The following is a 20,360-nucleotide window of genomic DNA, read 5'->3' as shown; positions in this document are numbered from 1 at the left end:
ATGGCTTGATTTGTCTTGGGAAGATATTGATCTTCAGAAATGTTTGCATTCAAAGTTGCATCTTAAGTCACTTATAGAAAAGCCCTTATTAAAGCCTTAAGGGAACAGGGAGGCCATATGATATAAGGCAGAAAGAGCTGGTCTGGTTTCCTCCATCCAAACCTTTCACCTTCCATTTCCTATCACCAGAGCAAAAACATGCCTTCTTTCTGATCGGCAGTCAGTGTGCATGTGGGGAGGAGGGAGAGGGGGAGAGAGAGCGAGAGAAGTTAACTAAAGCTTATCCTTCCGCCTGGGGCTATATGGATCCAAGGCTGAGCGAACCCAGTTGCCAGATGGTTCCAGTATCTCCAATTCCCCCTGGATTGCATCTCACGTTGCCTGGTGCAAATGGCCCTCGTCAGATACCAGTGCAACAGACTGGATGTTAGAGGTGTGATCTGGAGTCGTCCATCAATGGGATTCATTGCCAGAGCCTCTAGCATTTCAACCAGGCTCTCAGCAATTATTAGTGTGGGGTTTGGTTTGGTTTTCAAAGCAGAGTGGGCAGATGGGAGCTGGCCTTGGTGCTGGAATTCAGCGGCACTTGAGGGCTGTAGCAAGCATGCAGCGGAGTAGAAAATAGCTTGGCCTGAATTTAACATGGTCCAGTATTGCTAGGGCTGACCCTGCCATGCACCAGAGTGAAGCAACCCACATCAGGGTGGGGAGGCTGGAGGCTTGATTCTGAAAGTTGTAGCAAGACTTTTAAAAAGTGTTGGCCAAAGCAGGAAGGCACCATTTGGGGTCCAGTAAGGTGGCACTGTGGGTTAAACCACAGAGCCTAGGACTTGCCGATCAGAAGGTCGGTGGTTTGAATCCCTGCGATGGGGTGAGCTCCCGTTGCTCGGTCCCTGCTCCTGCCAACCTAGCAGTTCGAAATCATGTCAAAAGTGCAAGTAGATAAATAGGTACCACTCCGGCGGGAAGGTAAACGGCGTTTCCGTGCGTTGCTCTGGTTCGCCAGAAGCGGCTTAGTCATGCTGGCCACATGACCCGGAAGCTGTACGCTGGCTCCCTCAGCCAATAAAGCGAGATGAGCGCCGCAACCCCAGAGTCAGTCACGACTGGACCTAATGGTCAGGGGTCCCTTTACCTTTACCTTTACAGGAAGCAAAAGCTCTTGGGCCAACACAGATTGCTGCTTCAACAACCTAAGGAAACTTCAGCCAACAAGCAGAATACTATGAAGGTTTTGCTTTCAGGGTGCCTGGCAACAGAGGTTTGGAAAGTAGGTGGGCTGAAGTGTGTGTGGGAGGGGGGAGAGGAATAAACAACAAGAGGAAACTATTTCCCTTCGGAGAAGCCCCAAAACCCATCAGTCCTTATTCCCAAGCTTTTCCCACTCCCCATAAAACATAGACACCTTCCTTCCTCCCCACAGTTCCCTTTTTTTGTCATCCAAGAAAAGAGAGAAGGCCTGATGCATACAATCATTTTCGGAGATCTGGGTTCCAAACACTTATTTTGCCTCCATCTCTTCATCTATAGAAGTGGTAGGAATAGTGGGCAATTTACCAGCTGACAGGTGAACATATGGCACACATAGTAATTTTAAGTCTGTAACATTGTACTGAGGGGCATTTTGCTACAGATCTGCATCCTGGATCAGAAATCTGGTGAAGTAAAGGGAGTAGTAAAATTCTCCCCTCCAAATGACTGGTTTACCATACAGTTCTGTACATACTCTAGAAAGCCGTTTTGTAATTGGTGTTCTGTGTTTGGCTAGTGACTGCCTTTGTTAGGGCACTAGATCTAAAAGTGTGGGATAGGTCACACCATGGAGACTCAGTGGGGGTCCTCCCTTAAGTCCAAACCATTGTCTAGCACCGAACAAACCATTGCCTCTGTAAAGGTAAAGGTAAAGGGACCCCTGACCATTAGGTCCAGTCAAGACTGGGGTTGCGGAGCTCATCTCGCTTTATTGGCTGAGGGAGCAGGTGTACAGCTTCCGGGTCATGTGGCCAGCATGACTAAGCCGCTTCTGGTGAACCAGAGCAGCACACGGAAACGCCGTTTACCTTCCCGCCGGAGTGGTACCTATTTATCTACTTGAACTTTGACATGCTTTCAAACTGCTAGGTTGGCAGGAGCAGGAACCAAGCAACGGGAGCTCACCCCGTCATGGGGATTCGAACCGCCGACCTTCTGATTGGCAAGTCCTAGGCTCTGTGGTTTAACCCACAGCACCACCCGCGTCCCAATTGCCTCTCTCAGCCCCCTCCCCCAATTTTTAGTCCTACAAACTGTTTGGTGCATAGTACATTGCCTCTGTACTATGCACCAAACACTTTGTAGGACTAAAAATTGGGAGAGGGGGCTGAGAGAGGCAAACCTTGTGCTATTTCTCCTTCCCACCCCCACGTGCTCTTGCTTCTTCCTTTTAGCCTTGGCCTGCATGTCTCCAAGCCCAGATGACATTACAGTGGTACATCAGGTTAAGAGCTTAATTCGGACTTAACCATCAAGGGGTCCTTTACCTTTTTTTAAGATACAGGGCACAGGCCCAAACAGTTCTGATAGCACCAGTATTTCCTAGCATGCACTGCCTGAGGTAACCTCACTTTACTTAAAGGTAGGGCTGGTACTCCCAAATGTGTGTGTGTGTGTGTGTGTGTGTACATACACCCACCCACCCCCACTATATGGTGTTGGGGTAGTCTTGAAGATCGTGTCGGAGGACTTCACTATCTATGTTGGGAGACCTCAGAATTTCATGGCCACCAGGACAACAATGAGGTTATCTCAGTGCATTGTGAGCCCAAAATAGGTGGCAGTTCTTCTGTTTAATCTGGTTTTGCTACAGAGTGGTTTGGGAAAGATCCAAAAATAGGCTGGGTTCCATCTTACTCAGGTGTCATGGCCAAATCACTCCCTGGAAAGATTTTGATTATGCGGGGCAGTCTCACCCTTGCAATGGGGTGTGGGGGGTGTGGACCTATTAGCACATTCTTATGTGTGGCTTGGTGACCTCATACGTAAGAGTGACTCTAAGTAAGATGCAGTTGTTATCAGGTACAGTGGTACCTCGGGTTAAGAAAATAATTCGTTCCGGAGGTCCGTTCTTAACCTGAAACTGTTCTTAACCTGAGGCACCACTTTAGCTAATGGAACCTCCAGCTGCCATTGCGCCGCCCCCGCACGATTTCTGTTCTCAGCCTGAAGCAAAGTTCTTAACCCGAGGTACTATTTCTGGGTTAGCAGAGTCTGTAACCTGAAGCGTTTGTAACCTGAAGCGTCTGTAACCCGAGGTACCACTGTACCAGGTTGTCTCTGATCCTGTGCACCCTTGCACAACCATCTGCAGTATTCAGCAAGTTCACTGGGATCCTTGCATTTCTGGCATCCCCTATGAGTCAACGGGACACAGGTGGCGCTGTGGGTTAAAGCCTCAGCGCCTAGGACTTGCTGATCGAAAGGTCAGCGGTTCGAATCCCTGCTGCGGGGTGCGCTCCCGCTGCTCGGTCCCAGCGCCTGCCAACCTAGCAGTTCGAAAGCACCCCCGGGTGCAAGTAGATAAATAGGGACCGCTTACCAGCGGGAAGGTAAACGGCGTTTCCGTGTGCAGCTCTGGCTCGCCAGAGCAGCGATGTCACACTGGCCATGTGACCCGGAAGTGTCTCCGGACAGCGCTGGCCCCTGGCCTCTTAAGTGAGATGGGCGCACAACCCCAGAGTCTGTCAAGACTGGCCCGTACGGGCAGGGGTACCTTTACCTTTACCTTTATGAGTCAACTGAAGGCTATGTTGGTTTGCTCTGATGCTTGTCAGTTGAAAGCACAGTGTAAGGAATTCCTGTAAGAGGTCAAAGGTGACAGAAAGGCCACTTGGGGTGGAGTGTGAGCCATCTCTGGCCCCAGTCTTCCTCCAACCCTCTATCCTCTCTTCTCTAACTTTTCTGTGCTGAATTAGGACCATATTTAGAGGTTGTTGTACCAACCCAAGTAATATCAGATTGTGCTCTTCCACCAGCAAAGCTCCAAGCTGGCATGATGCCACAAGTGATGAAGTTGTGCTAGCATCCTTGCAGTCCTTGTGTCTGATTCCTTCCACTAGTAGGATTGGGCTGTCAGTAAAGAAGCCCTGGTCTAGGCTGATGCTCAGTGTTGGCTGTGGAAGGCCCTGACTGTCTCAGTGTCATAGTGGGAACTCTAGTCTATATATATATAGCTCAGTCTAAAAGAGACTTGCACCTGGGCAAGGAAATGGGTCAAAGAGCCACTATACGTTTTGGAGGTCTGAGCAAAAATGAGGAGAATGTGCTGAGAGAAAATAACATTACACCACAGCTTTGTAATGAGAGCCACTTTTGTCATTTGTGGGGATTGTGTGACTGGTACTATACAAATGTTGATATCCACTCCATTCCTCTTGCCCTGAATAAATATGTTTCAGAGTAGTTCCAGTTCTATGATCTGCTAAAAAGCCAAGGAGGAGGAAGGGGAGGCAGAGGGGATTTTCCAGTTTTCATACCTGGAAAACTGGTGATAGTGCAATCCTATACATAATCCTACTCAGAAGTTAGTCTCATTGATTTTGACTGGGATTACTCCCATTTAAGTGGGTATAGGGCTGCACCATGAATGGGACAACTGGGGGGGGAGCAAACAATCTAGGCACAGATTTGTGCTTTAAAATTCCCTGTCCAAGCACATGTGTGTGTTTTTTGGTTTTTGGTTTAGTTTTGGGCCCCTCACTTTCCCCACAAAATTCCGCTCTTTACCAGTGAATTGGAGCAAACAGCAATCTACAGAGAACCCCAATTGCAAATTGTTCTGATTCAGCATTAAAGAGCAGGTTTTCCCAGCAAAGCAACGAGGCAAAAAAGGGCACTCAGACACCAATCAGGAAAGCGTGGAGTTGTGCCTAGGAAGCACAGGGCAAAAGGTCTGTGTGGATGAGCCCTAACTTCCAACAGACTACATGTTGGAAATGCAAGGAAGCCCAGGGCAAGGAGCTTGCGCAATCAGCTCAGGATATTGCTGTAGCATTTGTTTATGCTGTTATTTTTAATTGTAAACTGGGTTAGGTGGCTTGACAGAACATAAATGCAATAAATAGAACCATAGAGTTGGAAGGGACCCTGCGGATCATCTTGTCCAACCCCCTGCAGTGCAGGAATATGCAGCTGTCCCATATGGGGATCGAACCTGCAATCTTGGTATTATTAGAACCACAGCCTAACCAACTTAGCCATCCAGTGGGATAATAAATAAATGTGCCAGATACTCCAGCTTCACACCCCAAAGTCAACGAAAATGTGTGTGTCACTCCATTGAGCCCAAATGGATGGAAAAAACCAATGGATGAATGGGCAGTTGATAAAACTAGAATTAAGCGTTCATCCTTTCAGCTGTTATATATAGCTATAAATGGGAATTAAGAAGGAAAGACAGGGCTCATTCACACTTCCACTTTGCCCCAACACTTTCCACCGGGGAAACCCAATGTTTATCGGTGAATCAGAGCAAACACCAATTGTGTTTTCTCTAAATTGCTGCTTGCTCCAATTTAGCGCTAAAGAGTGGGTTTTCTGGGGGGAAGCAGCTGGGCAAAGGCAAAACCTCTCAGACCCAAGCTGAAGTGTGGATAATAAATAATAATAATAATAATAATAATAATAATAATAATAATAATAATAATAATAATAAATTATTTATACCCTGCCTATCTGGCTGGGTTTCCCCAGCCACTCTGGATGGCTCATATCAACATGCTAATATCACCTACACAGCAGGCAGGTGCCATTATTAGCACCAATAATAATAATAATAATAATAATAATAATAATAATAATAATAATTTATTTATTTCCCGCCCATCTGGCTGGGTTTCCCCAGCCACTCTGGACAGCTCCCAAAAGAATATTAAAAACACAACAAAACATCAAACATTAAAAACTTCCCTAAACAGGGCTGCCTTCAGGTGTCTTCTAAAAGTCACAGAGTTGTTTATTTCCTTGACATCTGATGGGAGGGTGTTCCACAGGGCGGGTGCCACTATCAAGAAGGCTCTCTGCCTGGTTCCTTGTAACCTCACTTCTCGCAATGAGGGAACCACAAGAAGGCCCTCGGAGCTGGACCTCAGTGTCTGGGCTGAACAATGGGGGTGGAGATGCTCCTTCAGGTATACTGGTCCAAGGCTGTTTAGGACTTTAAAGGCCAGCACCAACACTGTGAATTGTGCTCGGAAATATACTGGGAGCCAATGTAGGTCTTTCAGGACCAGTGTTTTATGGTCTCAGCGGCCACTCCTAGTCACCAGTCCAGCTGCCCTCAGAGCATTTCTCAACAACTAGGCTAATGCTAGGAATACACATTAGGTCTGGAGATCCAGGTCTCCTTTCAGCAGCTGTACATCAGCAGAGAGAGAGGACCAGTTGTTGTGGAGAAGCAGCTGGCAGGAGGAACTTAACCCTGCCCCCACCTGCTGCTTTTCCCTTGCAGGCTCATCCATAACCAGCGACTTCTGAGTAAGGGAAAGGGACAAGGTGCAAGTGGTTGCAGTGGGTGGAGAAAGGACTAAGCCTCTTTCATCTACACTTGTGTTAAACCTCCCCTGCCACTTGGTAAGAACATGGGTCCCAACCCTTGACCTGTGGCTGAACATGTAAGGGTAAAGGTAAAGGGACCCCTGACCACTAGGTCCAGTCTTGACCAACTCTGGGGTTGCGGCACTCATCTCGCTTTATTGGCCAAGGGAGCCGGCGTACAGCTTCCGGGTCATGTGGCCAGCATGACTAAGCCGCTTCTGGCAAAACAGAGTAGTGCACGGAAACGCTGTTTACCTTCCCGCCAGAGCGGTACCTATTTATCTACTTGCACTTTGATGTGCTTTCGAACTGCAAGGTTGGGAGGAGCAGGGACCGAGCAACGGGAGCTCACCCCGTCGCAGGGATTCGAACCGCTGACCTTCTGATTGGCAAGCCCTAGGCTCTGTGGTTTAACCCACAGCGCCACCCGTGTCCCAGCTGAACATGTAGTTATCTCATAATGCTGCAATCCTGTGCACTCACACTTGAGAGTAAGTCCCACTGAAATGAGTGGGACTTACTCCTTGATACGTTGGTGCAACACAGGGCCAAAGCAACTGTGACTCAGGAAGTACCTGGTGCAGGGTCGGAGCTTGGAGTCTCAAATTTCAGCGGTGCCCTGTCTGACACCAAAATTTGGTGCTCCCTGCCTCTCGTGATGCATTCTAAATAATAGTTGCAGCATCCTCTACAGCAGGGGTGTCCAACTGGTCGAGTTTTCGCTGTGAGGCAGATAGTTTTATTAGCAATTTTAATGGGGGTGTGACTTTTCCCCTTTCCCCTTTCCTCAGTTTACCTGAACCCCCTAAAAAGGGACTTTCCCCCCTAAAAAAAGCTCAGCAACTTTGACCTGAACCCCAGCATCCCCAGGGCTCCGTGCCCAGCTGAACTGGTTGTGCTCCTCTAAATTCGCTTCTTCCTGGTGTGGCCTTCAGCAAGCCACAGTCTCTCAGTCTCAGCCCTCCATCTGCAATATGGGTAGTAGTGGGGTTTTTTTCAGCTGGAGGATGCCAGAGTGCAGTTCTGGCACATCTCAGGCGGACACCATTGTGGGCCGGCGCTCCCCCTGCCCGCTTCTTACCTTGACATACTTCTGAGAAGCCCAAAACAAGCTTTCCAAGTCAATATGGAAGCTGGCCAGTCTTTTCAAGGCCAAATGAAAGCTGACCAGTGTGTACAAGTCTACAGTTCTTTTTAGCTCTGTGTCTCTACTTAGCTCCTAGCTGCTCCTAGCCATAATTGGTCAAGCTATGGGGCAGGGCAAGTTTGTATTTCCTTTTCTTCAATCTGTCTCTGTGCTGGTCCCGGGGGGTGGGGTTACCGTGCGGCGTGGTCTGAGTCCGGTCCTGGGTCGAGGGTCTGGAGGCTGTCCGTCAAGGGCGAAGCGGGGTCCAAGGCAAGGAGCCGGGCATGGTCAGGAACTCCGGAAGAGCAGGTCAAGGTGCTGGCAGGAACAGGTTTCCAACAATGTTGCTCCCGCAACCTGGGACTGGGCTGACTGGCCTTTATCTCCTCTGAGGCCTAGGGCGGTCCCGGCCCACAGGTGACTCGCCTCTCCTGGCCTTCAGGCAAGCACTCCTCCTGAGAGAACTTAGTTCCCTCCACCTCTCTGCCCTGAGCCTCTGCAGCTCTGGAGAGGCTGGAGGGTTACTGGACCCAGAGGCAACCTCACCTTCCCCTGACAGGGCTGGGAGAGGAGCACCTGTAGGCAATGGGTCCTCGATCACCTCTGGAGCCATAGCGGATTCAGCTGGCATCTGTTTCTGAGGATCTGGCACAGGTGAGGGCCCTTCAAGCTCATGCCCCAGCCCCAGCTCAGCCAGCCCTGGAGGCGGGGACTCCTGTGCAGGCTGGGAATCCTCAGGTTCAGCCTCTGAATCCAATTCCCAGGCCATTACAGTCTCATTTGTAGTGGAAGCAAGTTTTAACCTTTCCATCCAGGTCTCTACCTGCACAGGGACCCTTCTGAGCTGCCCTAGCCATCTGCCTGAATCTAAGAGAATGAGGGGGTGCATTTATTTGACCTGCACCAGAACCAGCGGCGACCCCCAAACGAGCTAGGGAGATGGCTTGCCATAGTTTTTAACACCTCTGTGGGCAGTCAATGTGACTGTTGTCAAACCAGCATCTGTCAGGGCTGCCCCAAGTCACCCGGCAATTTATTGTAACAATTTCATGGTGAGTTCTGGCACCTATTTATCTTGAAAGAAAGCACTGAATATGGGGGACAAAAAAACCCTGACTAAACTGTGAGTAAATATCTCTGACAGGGCTGTTACAAAGCACTTTGAACATTTGAAACCACTCTACCCACATACACGGTGATGCAATTGTTAATAAATATGAATAAGATTGGGCTGCAAGGATGCACACATGCTACAGACAAATTAGTTTAGGATTAACTTGCTACCTTCTCTGAGGACCATGGGAACTGTAGTTCTGTGAGAGGAGAGGAGATTTCCAGCAAGGAGTTCTGTATAGTGTGTCAGGGAACTGCCACCGGAGCCAGAGGTGGAGGGAAGGCTCCAGAGGGGTGCCGGAGAGGGTCCCAGTAGGGAGAGAGGCAGCCCATCTGCTGGGGAAGGAAATCAGCGTAGCACCAGTGGAGAAGGGGGGCAGATGGGGGAATCGGCGAGGGGGCTCCAGGACTCCTCGCCGGAGACCAGCGGGGAGAGCACGGGTCCACCGCTGCCCACACCCTCCCTGCGCAGAAGACTTCCGCGCAGGGAGAGTAGGCGGAGACTAGGCGTCAAAGAACTTCTTTGCTGGAAGAAGTTCAAGAAATGCCCACTGACGGATTCTGCCAGCGATTGAGACAGCCACGGATGGGTGGCTGTCCGGACAGAAAGGGTTCACCCAGGTAACCCAGCCAGGTGTGGCGACGACTTACGCATGAGCAACCCCTAGAACCATTACATAGTGTTTCAGGTTTCATCAAACTACGGTTCTCAGGATTTTTTGTGGAAGGCAAGAGCAAAAGTAGAACCAATATAGAGAGGAGTGCTGGGATCTGAATGTGTGTGAGTCACAGCCTGAAACGTTACTCTACCCAGTGGGTCCCCAAACTAGGGGATCTTCATGATTCATCACAACATAATATAAAGGGATCGTGGCCAGTAGAATCAGCAGAGCTGGGCTGTTGCCTGTCATTCAGAGATATGGCCTTGTGCCAAATTGATTGCATCCCTGTATAGGGAGGTTTTTGATGTCTTATTGTGCTTTTAATATTCTGTTGGGAGCTGCCCAGAGTGGCTGGGGAAACCTAGTCAGATGGGTGGCATATCATTATCATCACCATCATCATCATCATCATTATTATCATTACAGTCAAACCTTTGTTTCCAAACACCTCCATTTTAGAACGTTTCGGCTTCCGACCGCTTCCCGAAAGCCCGGAAGTAAGTGTTCTGGTTTTTGAACATTTTTCGGAAGCCGAACGTCCGACGTGGCTTCCGCTTGTGTGCAGGAAGCTCCTGCAGCCAATCAGAAGCTGTGCCTCAATTGTCGAACATTTCGGAAGCCGAACGAGCTTCCGGAACAGATGACGTTTGATAACTGAAGTTTGACTGTACAGTGGAACCTCGAGTTGCGGACATAATCCATCCTGGAGGCATGTCCGCAACTCGAAGCATTCATATCCAGAAACGCTGCGTCTGCGCACGCGCACAGCATGATTTAGCGCTTCTGCGCATGCGTGAGCGGCAAAACCTGGAAGTAACTGTTCTGGTACTTCCAGGTTGCCGTGGGACGCAACTTGAAAATATGTAACCTGAAGCAGACGCAACATGAGGTATGGCTGTATTATTTTTAAGACAGCAGAGGTAGAAAGTTGTGCCCAGTTAAGCAAGAGGGCACTTTGTCTAGTCAGAACTAAAACTAGCCAACAGAAGATGCCTTTCCTTTTCTTTTTCTGTCTCTTTTTTTACAGGCCAAGATGCCTCCTTCGAGACCATTCCCGTTGTGGGACTTTGCTGAAGAGGACCCAGCTGAATAGTTGACTGACTAGCTCCCTTCAATGACGGGTATTCTTGGGTATATAATACAGATGGCGTTGTTATTGCTTGAGAATACGCGTAGTTGAGGGGAAGTTGATTCATCTCCGCAACTGTTGGAAGGTGCTTTCCTGCCTCTCCCTTTCTCTTCCGCTTCCTCCGCCTCCAGAAGAGCACACAGTATGTCTTCCAGCCTTCCTTGAACGAAGCGAATGGGATGAAGAAAGCCTACACATAAATAAACTCCACTGGGATCATCTTCTCCCAGGCCTTGGACTTCCTGTCCAGGTTCCTGCTTGACATATTTAGTCTGTAGAACTCATTGCTTCTATATCTTGCTGAAGTTCAAAGCTTTACAGGATTCTAAGAATAGGATACAAGCTCCAACCAGGTATTTAAGACATATGTTCCTTTTCCCCCAGAAAGGCAGATAGACGATCCAGTTGGTTCCTTTTAGATAGAATGTGAATAGCTCTGTTCTGGTGAAATGTTATGATTTTATTATTATTTATTGAATTTATAAACTGTCCTATACCCAGAGGTCTTAGGGCAGTTCACAAAAAAAGATCACAATATATAAAATAAAAATAAAAATAAATTCCCAATAATATCCTCCCCGAAAGAGCCACATTTTAAAAGGATATAGGATGTTGATCAGGTTAACCAAAGGCCTGGTTAAAAAGGAACATTCTTGCCCGACGCCCAAAGGTGTATAATGAAGGCACCAGGCGAACTTCCCTGGGGAGAGCATTCCACAGATGGGGAGCCACTGCAGAGAAGGCCCTGCTCTCATGTTGCCATCCTCCGCACCTCTCAAGGAGGAGGCACACAAAAGAGGGCCTCAGAAGATGATCTCATATGATTTCATATGGAAAGAATACCTTGAGGTATTGTGGTCCTGAGCTATTTAAGGCTTTAGAGGTCAAAACCAGCACTTTGAATTGGGCCCAGAAACAAATTGGTAGCCAGTGCAGTCAAACCAGGATTGGTGTAATGTGCTCAAACCGTCTTGCTCCGGTGAGCAACCTGAATTCTGCACTAGCTGAAGTTTCCGAGCCGTCTTCAAAGTTGACTTTGTAACACAGCTTCATGGCATGGCTCACCTGGCTAGCTGGCTCTGGAGTCTCCATGGCCTTTTGCAAGCTGAGCAGGTATGTTCAGAAGCATCTGGTACCTCCCTTTGTTGGGGACAGGAAGCTATTTTCAGCAGAACTGGGCTAATAACTGTCTGGTAACGCCCTTCATTCTATAGGGACGTGGGTGGCGCGGTGGGTTAAACCACAGAGCTTAGGACTTTCTGAACAGAAGGTTGGCGGTTCGAAACCCTGCGACGGGGTGAGCTCCCATTGCTCGGTCCCTGCTCCTGCCAACCAAGCTGTTCGAAAGCACGTCAAAGTGCAAGTAGATGAATAGGTACCACTCCGGTGGGAAGGTAAATGGCGTTTCCGTGCACCAGAAGTGGCTTAGTCATGCTGGCCACATGACCCGGAAGATGTACGCCGGCTCCCTCGGCCAATAAAGCGAGATGAGCGCCGCAACCCCAGAGTCGGTCACAACTGGACCTAATGGTCAGGGGTCCCTTTACCTTTACCTAATGCCCTTCATTCTAAGACCCTTCAGGCTAGTTTCATGGTAGGGTATGCCCCATCCTGTGCTATCCATCTTCCATGATGGGGTGGATATAGGTCAACTCCAAGGCACACAGCAGATCACCCTCAGTGCATTGACCCCAAAGGGCAATCACCAAAGGGATTTACTCAATGGCAGGAGCACCGCCCACTTGATGGTTGGGAATAGGTTGAGAGGACTTCAATCCTAGGTGAGAGTCTGGGTCTGAGAGGGTGGAATCTCTTAGCCGAGAGAACTGCCCTATGTGAGTGTTGGGTAGGTGGTTGAGATACACAAACATAAGAGCTGAGAGCCACCTATCATTTGGGAGAAGGGCTATGTGTATACTGTGCCCTGTGGAAATTCATGCAATGAGGGGTTTGATTTTGACTACAGTAGCACTTTCTTGTGAGGTAAGCTATTTATGTATGCAAGCACAACTGTATTACGAACTATTGCTGTCTTGATGAGAACTGAAGGCTCTGGTTCTCTGGCCACTTAAAAGCACTGTAGCACTGTATTTTGGATTGCGGTTGCATTACTGGAGCCCTAGTATTTTGCATTTTCTGTTCATTTGCGGCCTTTGAAATGAAGAACTGTGGGGTCTGTGGAGTGGGGTTCAGCGGGTGGAACTATTAACAAGGTTTCGGTGCAGAAGGATGTATGGGGCTGGGTAGTGGAAGGGGCCACAGATATTTAAAGCCCACTGCCCCATTTCCTGCATGTGATTTGGGTTGCCATGCCTGTTGGTTTTCCCACTTGGTGCTGTTGTTTTCGGGTGCTAGCGCAGCCCATAATAAAAACAGAATCTGGTTGTGGTTGAAGGGGCTGACCTGTTGTGAATTACTAAGACCTGGGTGGATGAGCTGGGTGAGCCAGATTTGTCTGCCTTGATCTTTGCTGCTGCATCAACACACGTCAGAAGGCTGGCTGGGTTCTTTTTGGCTTTTTCTCCGTAATCCATGGAAATTCCATCTTTTCACGAGGCAACCAATCTTCTTGGGAGCAGGATTTAAGGGTTTGTGCCTGGTGTTGGGTCAGAGAAACAGAACAGTAGTTTTCCTGGTGCACTGTCTACCCTATTGGTGTTGGGGTAGTCTTGAAGATCGTATTGGAGGACTTCACTATCTATGTTGGGAGACCTCAGAATTTCATGGCCACCAGGACAACAATGAGGTTATCTCAGTGCATTGTGAGCCCAAAATATGTGGCAGATCTTCTGTTTAATCTGGTTTTGCTACAGAGTGGTTTGGGAAAGATCCAACAATAGGCTGGGTTCCATCTTACTCAGGTGTCATGGACAAATCACTCCCTGGAAAGATTTTGATTATGCGGGGCAGTCTCACCCCTGCAATGGGGTGGGGGGTGGGGACCTATTAGCATATTCTTATGTGTGGCTTGATGACCTCATACGTAAGAGTGACTTTAAGTAAGATGCAGTTGTTATCAGGTACAGTGCTACTTCAGGTTAGAACTTAATTCTTTCTGGAGGTCCATTCTTAACCTGAAACTGTTCTTAACCTGAGGTACCACTTTAGCTAATGGGGCCTCCCGCTGCTAAAGGTTGGCAGGAACTGCTAGGTTGGCAGGAGCTGGGACAGAGCAACAGGAGCTCACCCTGTCGTGGGGATTCGAACCGCCGACCTTCTGATCGGCAAGAGGTTCAGTGGTTTAGACCACAGCGCCTACATCTCTGCACTGCTGGAGCAACTGGACTTTAGCCTTATAGATGAACCCTGCAAAGGTTTCATCATAATTAAGTCTCGATGCATTCAAGGGACTTACTCCCAAGTGGCATATACTGTATAGTACTGTATGGCAAACTTAGTTACCCAATGGCTCTCTTCCTGGTTACCCACACACTCTGCCAGATCTTCAGTAAAGTCCCCCAGGCAGGGACAGGTGCCAGGGAACCATTGGTGAGGTTTAACAGACTGTAGGGCTTCAGTATTCATTTCCTGGTGAAAGAAGCTCACAGCTTCAAATTCCCAGGATGTGAATCAGTCCACAAGAACCACTAGCCCACAAAAATAATTACTAGCACACCTGACCAAATATATCCCTTTTAGTGTGAAAGGAATGGTGTGAGGAACCTGCTGCAGGGCTTCCCAGCTTAGTCACCTAGAAGAGATTTTTCACTCGCTGCAGATGAGCAGATCTGGTTCATCTGCTCATTCTCACCAACTCCCAGTCTCACCAATGGAAGAGTGGGGGGTGATGAAGAAAAGACAGATAGCTTAAGACCCACCTCGTCTATATAAAATATATATGGTTTAAACATGCAGGCAGGTAGAACACTGTCAGATAACAGACACTTACTCTGTGGGAGACTGACTTGATCATACTGAAGAATAGAAAACTGTGTGGGGAGCCTTTGATTCAGGATTTGTACTGAAGGGTGAATCTTTTGAAGAACCTTGTTGTAAATTTGAGAACCTTTTGCAGAATCGTTTTTTTAAAAGGCTAAATTTGAAAATAGCATTGTGTGTACATGTGTGTTTGGTTCTTTACAGGAGAGGTCCAGGTCCAGGAAATTTCTTTGTCCTTTGACATTCATAAAGGCAGTGATCCAGCTACTGTACTTCAGTCTCTGGTCCACAGAGCCTCTTGATCAGGCAAGTCCCTTCTCGTTGATCGCACACTTGCACAACTGCTGCAGTTGTGCAAGGCAGTGACTCCCTGGCAGTCCTGCAAGTCTTGCCAAGCTGTGACCCACTCACCATTTAATCTGCCCCACCACAGCGAAGGCAATTTAGGGTAGAGCAATCAGTTCCACTGCAATGGATACCAAGCCTAGGGGCACCGCAGGGTTCCGCAACTACAGTGGTACCTCAGGTTAAGAACTTAATTCATTCTGGAGGTCCATTCTTCTTAACCTGAAACTGTTCTTAACCTGAGGTACTACTTTAGCTAATGCGGCCTCCCGCTGCCGCCGTGCGATTTCTGTTCTCACCCTGAAGCAAAGTTCTTAACCAGAGGTATTATTTCTGGGTTAGCGGAGTCTGTAACCTGAAGTGTCTGTAACCTGAGGTACCACTGTACTATGTAGCAAGTTGGAAAGAACCAGTGGCATAGCATGATGGGAGAGCCCCACGGGGTGGTTGCCCCGGGCACAAAATTGTTCAGGGCACAAAATTTCAACACCCAGTGCTGCCTCAATACAGCTGTGTGCTTCCGTTTTTGGGCCCTGTTGAAAATGGCTTCCTGTGAAACAGGAAGTGACCACTCCGGACAATGGAACGACTCTGCTTATCTTATCTCTGCTGCTATGATCTCCTGGGTGATGCAGACACCATTAGGCAATAGAATGTGCACAAGTACTCCATCTGTTTTCCTCCCTCCCACCCTGCCCTGGGCACTGGCAACCCACGCTACACCACTGGGTAGAACAGAAGGTGAGAGGTAGAGGGTGGTGAATTTTGGCCTCCTGCAGGGTGCCACACTGAAAATTGAAAGTGTGCCCCTGACCTCAGTGACCCACCCAGCTGCCACTAGTGCCAGAACAAGAAAGGGGTGTGTGAACTAAAGGCGGCAGGCAGGCAGCATGACTTAGGTATGTGACGGCCTTCCTTCTAGCTAGATCAAGAGTGCTGACTCACCCCCATGATTGAGAGGGCCGGCACCATGTGCCACACTGACGCTGTGTGCGCATGCTGTGCAACATGCTAATGTCACTCATGCACAGCATTCAACATGCTGGTGTCACTTGGGCACCCCATGCGATGTGCTGACATTTCGCGAGCACCCTGCGGCATGCACAAGTGATGTCAGCATGTTGGGTGGCGTGCGGGAATGAGGTGAGCATGCCGCACGGTGTTCACGCATGGCCACCACAGAATTTTGAGGAGGCCTAGCCCCCTCCTTGAAAAAAATGTTGTTGTTGTTTTCAGTTGTTTTATATTTATTTAAAGTATTTTTTTAAATTCAAAATTATAACAAGACATATTATCCAAAAACATATCATCCTTGTTCCCTCCCCATTTTTCCTCCCCCCCCCAGAACCCACCCACCCCCACCCCCCGACTTCCCTCAGTTCCAGTCTTTGGTTTCTCTGAGACTGCTGTTTTCTGCATGTTACAAAGTTGTATAGATCCTCAAACTATTTAGCTGATTATTATCAATAAAAAGTTTGTGAATGTTTATTCAAAACCTTCCAAGGAGCCCACTTCGCTTTGTTGCGTCTTCAGATACTTTGTAAAGGGTTCCCATTCATCCTTAAAGTCACAGTTATCCTTGTCCCGTAGCTTATATGTCAGTTTTGCCAGTTCTGCATAGTCCATCAATTTTTCTTACCATGATTCTTTAGTTGGGGTTTCTTCAGTCTTCCATCCTTGTACTACCAGAACTCTTGCGGCCATTGTCGCATACATGAAAAAATTGTTATGGGGGGGCCATGGCTGCTTAGCCCCAGATGGCGCCCCTGAACTAGGTGGTTGTTTTTGCGCATGGAAATGTAGGCCTGAATATTGGGCAGGCTCTAAAAGGGCATGGGGCAAAAAGCTCAGGGAGACTCATAGGAGGACTGATTGTAGTGGGTGGAGTTCAGGGACTGTGCCATCAATGGGAAAGACTGTATCAGCAACTGTTGGCTGTTAACAGAGAATTTAACTTCCACCAGGCTCCACTGTTTTCCAGCCTGGTCTGATAATGACTCAGTTCTGGCAGGACACCAGACTTCCAGGGCATGTCTGTTTCCTTACAGAGGCAGATCATCTGAGCCACTAAAAGGAGGTTTCTCTGTCTTTGAGCAGATGCATTGCATTGGCCTTCTGGGGAGCTGGAGACCAGCCATCTGGTTCCCGGGTGCCATACTCAAAAGCCATCCACCCCCAATCTGGACTCAATGGTGATTCTTGAGAGCCAATGGCCCCATGGCCACCTCTGGGTAAAAGGTAACATCCATCCTTTGAAAAACACATGAAACTGCCTGATATTGAGTGGCATTACTGATCAACCTAGTTCAGTATTGTCTACATCAGAGACAGGCAACATGGTGCCCCAGACATGTTCTGGACTCCCATGAATCCCAGCCAGCAATGCCAGTGATCAAGGATGGTAGGAGTTGGCATCAAGAAGGCATCACTAGGGGTGGAGAGGAATGCCTTGCATAGGGATGTAAGGAAACAGCGACTGCTGCCCCAGTCCCAATCGGCACTATTTCAAAAAGTTCTTCCTGATGTTTAGGTGTAATCTCCTTTCTTGTAGCTTGAAGCCATTGGTTCAGGTCCTACCCTCCAGAGAGGGACCCTGCACCCGAAGTTTTTATCCTCATAATGATCTCCACTAATGTGCAGAGGAAAGGTCTCACATATGGCTACATATCTGGAATGTTCAAAGGGCAGTATGCCTCTAATTGCAGCAGAGCTATTACCTTCATGCCCTGCTTGTAGATCTTCTAGAGTCAGGTGTCTGGCCTGGGTGGGAAACACAACACTGGGCTCGTTGAACTGTTGATCAGACGTGTTTTATTGTGTTTGTTGACTGAACTAAAAAGTTGCAATACATATTATGTTGACTTGAGGTTAATTAATTGTCAGACGAAGTTATTAAACTCGTTTTGAATACAGTCATACCTCGGGTTACAAACGCTTCAGGTTGTGTGTTTTCGGATTATGGATGTGCCGAAACCCAGAAGTACCGGAACGGGTTACTTCCAGGTTTCGGTGCTCGCGCCTGTGCAGAAACACTAAATTGCACTTTGCGCATGCACAGAAGCGCCAGATCACAACCCCGCGCATGCACAGACACGGTGCTGCAGGTTGCGGATGCTGTGGGTTGCGAACGTGCCTCCTGCATGGATCACGTTCACGACCCAAGCGTCCACTGTAATATTATTATTTTCGAAAAAAAGTGTTGTGAGCCCAATTTTTTAAATTTTATTTTAAAAACACATATTTTTGCCATTTTGTCACCCCCCTCAGTGATGACACCCGGGGCGGTCTGCACCCACCTCACCCCCCTTGCTACGTCACCGCCGTTGATCTGTTCCAGCAGCGCTTCATTAATGCTCCTGTGCTCTTACTGGCTTGATGCTTCCAAATTAGTAATGCAGCTGGGTGCTTTTTCAACTCTGGAGTCAGCGGTGGAGGAAGCCACTTGGGTGCCTGTGGGTGAAATGCAGGGCCGCCAGAGTCTGCCTGCCTCCTCCCACTCAGCCACCCTATAGCTGGGGGGTGGCAGCGGACAGACTGCTTGGGCAGCGCAGAGCCTGCGCGCGCAAGCCGCCACATCTCTCACAGGAGAGACGTGTGGTTCAGGGGCGCTGCAGCTCCCCCGGTGAGTGCTGCCCGACATTTTGTCACCCCCCTCAGTGGTGACCCCCAGGACGGACCACACCTATTTCCTCCGCCCCTGTCTGGAATTCATTGTCCTTGCGAAACTGGCTAGAGCACACCTCTGGTCCAAATAGTGGCATTCTTAGACGCTCAGTCTCTTGCTCTGATGCCAGGACAGACCCTCCAAGTGTCCCTATTTTCCAGGGACAGTCTCAGATTTACAGAAGCCATCCCACTTGGTGGTTTGATCCTGGAATGTCCCACTTTTCCTTAGGGCTTCCCTGTTTTCATCGGAGAAATGTTGGCGGGTCTGTCAACCCTGTGATAAGAGACCCAAGCCATCGACCCCAACAATGGGGCTGCAGCAGAGCGGTCCCAGAATTCCCACTGGCTCCCTGCATATGATAGGAAAACAGGTAAGAGACAGGATCCCACCCTGGGAAGGCAGAGTGAACTGGTGTGTTATTGCAATGGGACTGGCGGTGGTAATGCTGTGGGCACACGTCAGTCAACAAAGGAAATCCATCATTGAGATTTTTATTTTGCTTCCATGCTTGTTTTCTTTCCCATTCCATTTAAAAACAAAAAACAACATGATCTGAGAATGAAGAGCAATCTGCCCCAGCCAAATGCACTGTAATTGAATCACCCATTCTGTTCAATCCCTCTCTGCTCCTCACAACATCCAGTTCCAGATCACTAATGGTCTGAGGAGGATATGCAAGACGTTTCTCCAAATTACCTTTGATTTTGTTTTTGCTGGTTCAAACGCTCGGAGCCATTTTCAACCAATATCTGGTTCATTAAATTACATTTTCAGAAATGGAAGGCACTACAGGACCAAAACAATTTGCTGTGGTACAAGAAGATGTGAACTCTGGCTATCACAGATTAAATAACTCACCAAGAATGTGTTTCTAAGAGCAAGGAAGACACAGAGCATTTAATTTCTGATGCATCCTATTCAGAAATATGAAACTCTCATATATGAAATTCAGAAACTCTCTTCCCCCACCAAATGGGGAAATTTGGTGAAATTTGGTTTTCATGTTGTGTTTTGCTGCTTTTATTTCTCTACATCAACAGCTCCCTGTTTGTTTGGAAAAGGCAACCTTTGCACTGCTCATGTACTATGCAACGTTTTTTGCTTGTCTTTGCTTTTGATTTAAAAAATAATAATAAAAACCTTTATTTTAAAAAGGGGGTATTTTGCTACAGAAGCCCCCTGGCCCGAGCATGACCCAATGACCAGCAGTCCATTTCTTAAGACACGCTGCAGAGGAAAGCTTCAACTTGCTTGGAAACAGCTGAACTTGGCTGTTGTTAGGTAAAGGTAAAGGTACCCCTGCCCGTACGGGCCAGTCTTGCCAGACTCTGGGGTTGTGCGCCCATCTCACTCAAGAGGCCAGGGGCCAGCGCTGTCCGAAGACACTTCCGGGTCACGTGGCCAGCGTGACATCGCTGCTCTGGCGAGCCAGAGCTGCACACGGAAACGCCGTTTACCTTCCCGCTAGAAAGCGGTCCCTATTTATCTACTTGCACCCGGAGGTGCTTTCGAACTGCTAGGTTGGCAGGCGCTGGGACCGAGCAGCGGGAGCGCACCCCGCCGCGGGGATTCGAACCGCCGACCTTTCGATCGGCAAGCCCTAGGCGCTGAGGCTTTAACCCACAGCGCCACCCGCGTCCCTATTGTTGTTACTTAGCGGCTAAGGGAAGATTGTGTGTGCTTCAGGAGCTCTCTGTGTTTCAAAGCTGACTGTGTCACTCAAATGAAGTGATGGAGTGGAATCTGGCTCAGATGAAGACCAGCCTGTAACCACAAGTAGCTTTGAGTTGCTTCTCAGTTATCATGAAATGACAGCAAGAAAAGGAGAGAGAGAAAGGGGAAAGTTTGGTTGACCCTGTGGAGTTGCCA

The 20,360-nt window shown here is 48.5% G+C and overlaps 1 protein-coding gene across 1 annotated transcript in view; it reads left to right on the top strand.

Moving 5' to 3' along the window:
• The window catches only part of SWSAP1 (SWIM-type zinc finger 7 associated protein 1), a 40,901-nt gene that overhangs the window by 1,130 nt on the left and 19,411 nt on the right, over nt 1–20,360 (top strand). The window lies entirely within an intron of this gene.

This window comes from Podarcis melisellensis (assembly GCF_964234715.1).
Source record: "Podarcis melisellensis genome assembly, chromosome: 17".
Classification (NCBI taxonomy): Eukaryota; Metazoa; Chordata; class Lepidosauria; order Squamata; family Lacertidae; genus Podarcis; species Podarcis melisellensis.
The sequence above is the reverse complement of the archived record's forward strand: the minus strand, read 5'-3'. Positions and strand labels throughout refer to the sequence as shown.